Source organism: Ambystoma mexicanum, chromosome 14 (assembly GCF_040938575.1).
Source record: "Ambystoma mexicanum isolate Mex_15411 chromosome 14, UKY_AmexF1_1, whole genome shotgun sequence".
In the NCBI taxonomy this organism is placed as follows: Eukaryota; Metazoa; Chordata; class Amphibia; order Caudata; family Ambystomatidae; genus Ambystoma; species Ambystoma mexicanum.
In genome coordinates, this window is record NC_090940.1 from 225,944,106 (window position 1) to 225,950,105 (window position 6,000).

At 45.5% G+C, this 6,000-nt stretch overlaps 1 protein-coding gene across 2 annotated transcripts in view; it reads right to left on the minus strand.

Moving 5' to 3' along the window:
* The window catches only part of PLEKHH1 (pleckstrin homology, MyTH4 and FERM domain containing H1), a 493,065-nt gene extending 489,423 nt beyond the window's left edge, over positions 1-3,642 (minus strand). Inside the window, exon 1 of one of the 2 annotated variants that reach the window (XR_011283967.1) lies at positions 3,076-3,642. The gene's annotated coding sequence lies outside the window, so the exon portion shown is untranslated. The remainder of the gene's footprint in view (positions 1-3,075) is intronic. The other variant, XM_069638989.1, reaches the window with a different exon arrangement.
* Positions 3,643-6,000: the final 2,358 nt, after the last annotated feature.

The window sequence follows — 6,000 nt, forward strand, 5'->3', positions numbered from 1 at the left end:
ATCAATCTAACGAAAGCTCACATTTTACACACCACCATCACAGCCAATGCACCCTAACACCACAGCACACAAGGCTCCCTTCTGGTGCACGTCAACACTGACTGCGCAGACACAGATCTGCAAGCAGAGCCCCTTTATTTCCAAATTTGTTGGGACCCAGGGGCATCGACTTCTGATTTTCCAGGGGGGGGTGGGTGGCGCCCAAAAGTATAGGCACTCTTATGCAGATTGCCTTTCTCGGTACGCAGATGGCATTTCCCCAATTTCCTGGGGGCGGGGCTAGCCCTGGACGCCGGAGCACCCACAAACTCGGCCCCCTGGCTAGGAACAACATAACAGCAAAGTTAGCTTGCATTTTCCCCATCTCGCCCTACTACCTACCCCCCCTTTTTTCAGATCCACCAGAGAGCCTAGAGACCATGCAAAAGGCGGCAGTGCACAGTATACATTACAGTAACATAACATCTGCATATGACTCCTGTCCAGCCACTCCCCCCACCCCCTGCTGTACTGGAGTGACCTCCTTGCATTAAAAAGGGGGTGCCAGAGTGAAGCATGGACGTGTACCTAGGGGATTGTGTCACAATCCCTGAGAAGAAAGCCCTTTACAGAAGAGATTTTATTGTACAACTACAGTAATAAAGTATTGGTCCCCAGATCAGACCAGATGGAGGTGTAAAGAAATAACAGGGTTTGAAATTGAGGGGAGCTGAGAGTTATTTAGCTCCTGCTTGTAGCCCAGAAGAGCCTGGCTAGCTTGACACCAACAGCCACCAGGAGCTACTTTTGGCTTCCCAAGCCAACTGATGCTAAAAAACACACCCAGGTGAATTTAGCTTTGTGCATTTAGGACCATCTATAAATAAGCATTAGGACACACCTAAATGACATTTAAAGCATAAAGATTCTCAAATAATGGACAAAAGGATATGTTTGCATCTTATGGGTCAGTTAGGTTTGCTCCTCGTTCCCCAATGCTAGCTCCTGGTCCCGGGTTAATGCTGGTACCCAGGAGCTGCTTTTAGCTCCGGCTTATCCAATCTTAATGGGACCGCCTGCAGTCCAGGAGAGCAGCAGGGCGACCAGCGCATGAACACAGCTCGGCTGAAGAATTGTGGGGGTCCATTTCAACATAATAGTTGTCCACCCCTTCCACCCTCTCAAGTGCTTAGAGCGGAAAACTGTCTGGGTCACCTGTACAGTTGCATACATTATAATGGAGACAAGGGTAAGGTTAATAGCCGGTGATTATTACGAGATGGCTAGCTAACAGAAAGCTGAAACACTAAATGCCCACTGAAAAGCTATAAATCCTTCTTTGGCAACAAGTGGCAGATATGTAGGAGCCGGTGTAAGTCAACAAGGCGATGACACATCTGTATATACAGAGGGAAGTGTCCGCTGCCAGCAATCCCTTGTAAAACGAGAGCTGCAAAGCGCACCTTTAAAGTCCCAGAATGAATGCTGTAAAATAAGACCGCTGACTGACAACTTGGGGGCAGTCGCTAGTGGCCCCCTGAGGGCCCTTTCAACTGAAAAGGGTCAACAAGCTCCTTTGTTTAACCCACCGCACTGCCTGATGCTTCCCGCGGTGCTTGAAGCATTTTTCCAAAAAGCATAATAAATGATACAGTTTAAAAGAAAAAAACTTAAACTGAACAAACTGGACTTAAGCACGGCGTATTTATTATTTGTATATTTTTGCTATTTATAATGCGACTATACACAAGTGTCACCGGCATTTCTAAAAGAAAAGCCCCCGATACGTTTTTAAATTCAGAGAACCATCAAAATGCAGGTCGGGGGTGGAGGTATTAACCCCCCCCCCCCAACCCCACACCTGAAAAAGATCCCATTTACCAAACTTACTATATGTACCAAAAAATAAACACTAAAAAGTATATACTGTAGATTAATTTCTTGGCAATTAATATTCTGCACTGAAAAATGTGTGCGGTGGAAACTGCAAGGAAATCACTGGGTACCATCTTTTGCAGTCTTCAAGCAACCAAGTGAACCCCATAGTCCGACTGCCCTAATCCTGCCAGTCCTTACCTGGCGATCAAACACTCACTGTTTTTACCTCTTAAAATTGTGTTTTTTTTTAATTTGTTTATTAAAATCTTTGTAAAAAGAAATAGATATAATACAATAAAACAACAAGATAAACAAATAAATCCAACAAACAAATAATATACAACTTCTTTCAACTCACTTCTTTGCTCATATAAAATCCTCTCTCTTCCTTTCTTTAAAATCTTTTAAGAATTATAAGACTTAATTCAATACAACAGTCACTAATCAGCCCTCCCCATTGGGAAGCAGCCTATTATGTCACATTGCAGACAACCTTCAAAAAGTTAATTACAGCAATGTTTAGCGGCATTGAAGATCCATGTAACATCTCATACCAAATAACATCTCTTTGTACTTTTGAAGTATCATGAACAAACTTAGAAAAGTTTTGTATGCAGTCCTAACCCCCTCCTCCCCCCACCTGCTTTCATTTACAAACAATACCCCTGTCAAATGTATATACTTTTGTGATCAAGAATTTCATTTACATAAACTTTTATTCAGAATCTCAAGTTGTGACATGACAGGTGTGTGAGCAATGTGTCCTATTTCTCCCGTGCATTGTGGTACTTGTAGGCTTGCTGTTCCCCATGGACCATAACTCATCATTGCAATGAATGAACTTCCATGACACCTCAAACAAGAAGCGCCGAACTAGAACTGCTAACAAAAAACAACTCATCCACAAGAAAACAAGTATAATAGTCAAACAAGGCTTGAAGGCACAATGCTTTAAAGGGAGAGCGGCGTGCACAAGTGTCATCTGACAAGTCAGGCACACGCCAACAGCAGTAAAACCAAAGGCTCATTTAAAAGGAGGGGGGGGGGGGCTGCACAGAGTTTCTGTCCTTGCTTAAGTACAGAGCATTCCGTTGAAAATAGGTCAAGGTGCTCAGCAAGACCATGAGCCCACCTCCAGCACTGCTGCAGGGGCGGGGGTCCCGTTGCACTGCACTATTAATTGCCAAGGAAGGATTGCAGTCAAGCGCCGGCACCGACCTTGCTCCTGCCTGTGCGGCTCCGGGCTCAGAGACAGCCCCCCATTGTCCGGTGCGTTCTCGGTCACCCTGCGGGCTGCTGCGGGAGAGTCCAGTGGAAGGCTGCGCGCTGCCTCAGCCCCATTCAGCCGCGTCCCACTCTCCGCCTCCCTCCCCTCTCAGAGCGAGAGGCTGGCCTGGCTCGGGTGTCAGAGCCTGCCCTCTGCAGGAGCAGAGGAAGTGACATCACTCACTGCTCTCCTTCACAGACAGGCACCAGGATGTCACCGGAGAGGAGGGGGCGAGGAGACCACCCTCGGAGCACCTGGGCTGCAAAACAGAGCGCCCCGAGCCCTCTGCTGTGTACTACCAGGAACCCGCAGCCCCTCGGGCTCGGCAACCGGCTTCGGGTTCCGTCCGGGGAATGCAAGACGGGTGCTCGGTCAATCCTCTGCTCCCCGTCCCAAGCCCTGCTTAGCACGTGCCCAGTATAAACAGTTTACACAATTCTCAAGATGGAAACGTGGAAGTGATTGGGAAGTTACTGGGAGCAGCCAATGAGCTGTTAAAGGACCGCTGGCAGGCAGTGCAGCTGTGCAGAGCGGGAAATAAAGTTGCATTTGCCGCAGAAGGTGCTCCCATCACGGAATCAAGGTGCAGTCTTATTGCGAAGCAGTCCGGTAGCTTTACTCAGGAGAGACAGGGTGGGGCTTGCGTGGGCATTTACAGATGTTACTGGGGACAGGGTCGGCATGCGTCATACAATTGCCTCAGGCACCAATGAAAAACTGACAAATAGCTTATTCCTTCCTTTTGTGACACTGAATAGTAGCCAAGGGGGAGTTTTTTGATAAAATGTGATGGAAATTGTGCATACATTTTTTTTATTTTTTATTCAGCAACACTGGTCAAAACTACTAGCCGCATAGTGAAGTAATTCATCATACTGGTCCACATTGGCCCAAAAAGTGGCCCACACAAGCATTTTGCGTTTTTGGTTCGCCAATGGGCCTATTGCCCTATAGGCCAGTCCGACGCTGACTGCGGAGGGCCCCACTAGTTAGACAATCCTGGCTATGCGTCTGCAGCCTAATTGATGGAAAATAAGTCGGCCCATTGTTACACAGCGGACATTAGCCTTTAAAGTAAAACAAAACCGAAGAGACCACATAGTTCCGCAAAACATACTTCCAAGTCTCTGTAGTGTATGAGGAACTCTCCACAACAATTTTCTTTTTTTAAATTGCTTTGGATTTCTTATACAATGAAAACAAGTTTTATATCAAAAGCGCTAGCACAGTCTTGCGGCTGCATAGTGCTGTAAATTAAAGTTCTTAGTCAACAGTACTCCTTAGGTGTGCGGCTATAGGTATTATCATAGCCGGCCTCATTTAGAGTTTCGCGGTAACAACTCTGGTAATACCGCCAAACGTAACTACTGTTACTGCATGTGGTATGAATGCTGGAACAGGAGGCATCTGCATGACCCTTCAATTATTCCCTATTTTGGACACCCATAGGGCTCCGTGGGGATTGGAGATTAATGCATGTGGTAGTTACCACACGGGTTCATAATTTTGCATGGAGGATATTTCCTCCCCACCAAACGAGGCCGTTTTTAGAGATTTTCATTTTGAAACTATGAATTTGGCGGTGCAGTGAAAGTGGCAGTAATCGTGTTACTCCCAATTTTTCACCCCACCTCCAAACCATAAAGCCCTAATGCTCTGCAAATTGTACAAAATGGATATATTCGGAAAGAGTCTGCCAGGGAACCCCAGATTAAATGATCGAGAAATGGGCATCAGGAACATTCAGATGTGTTCTTGAATGCTGCGCTAAAAGTTTGATGTAGAACTACGAAGTTGCAAAGGAGGTAAAGTCCAGCAAGCTTTAGTTCATGAAGCAATGAGTAGTGGTAACATAAAGAGGCACTGTCCTCGTCACATTATGGAAAAAAAGAACCTTTCTCTCCTGGATATCCCGGACTGCGGGTCACAGAAAGAACGAGTTCCAGTCCATGCAAATGGCAGCAGTGTGCAGTATATCCATGTAACAGAGTAGAACATGACTATGGTCCAGACCTGCCTACATTTGGGAAAGAAAAACCTGGAGGATGACGTCATTGGACGCTTTTTCTCAGAGACTCCACCCACATAAAAATAAATCAGTATCAAATGATGCCAATTTGAGCGAGATTTACGCTCAATACCTTGTCTCGGCCCACACCTCAATAGGATTGGCCACAATCGGTCTGTTGGAGCCAAACACATCAAGGTGTGGGCAGAGTTATTCAAAGGGCAGGAAATACCGGAGACTCTGCACTGTTTCCCAGAGACCCAGATAAGAGTGTAATAACCCTTGAGTCTCCCGGATAAAACCGGGGTCTAGGCAGGTTTGCTATGGTCCTAAATTTAACAATTTCACCAAAGTATATACATTGTAACAGCTAGTAGCTTTGTCACAGAAAATTAATTTGGCTGCATATTTTGCACATTCTAAGAATTATGAGGAATTATGAGGAACACAAGGAAGCTGGAGACAGTAAGAATCCATCTTTTGAGAACATAAATTACATTAACATTTCAGAAAAACACCTGCACATTTTTGAAATCCTCCAGCATTGAAAAGTAAAATAAACTTAGGGAGGGAAGAGAAGAGTGGGATAATACTTACCTCTATGTTGTTAATAGAATCCTGCCTCTCAGTTGTAATTTACTAGGAATAATTGACATTCTATGGCATGGCATGGAGGATTCCTAACATGCACGTTGTCGGTCGATCCAAAACTTCTCTTGAAGCATGCAACACAGGTTTTCTGTGGAATACATGAAACACGTGCTAATTTGATCAGCCTGCCAACCTAAATATGCACTCGAACGTGGATCTAGCAAATTAGAGCAAATGCCACCCTTGAAACAGTGTGTGCCAAACTACACCTGCCTGA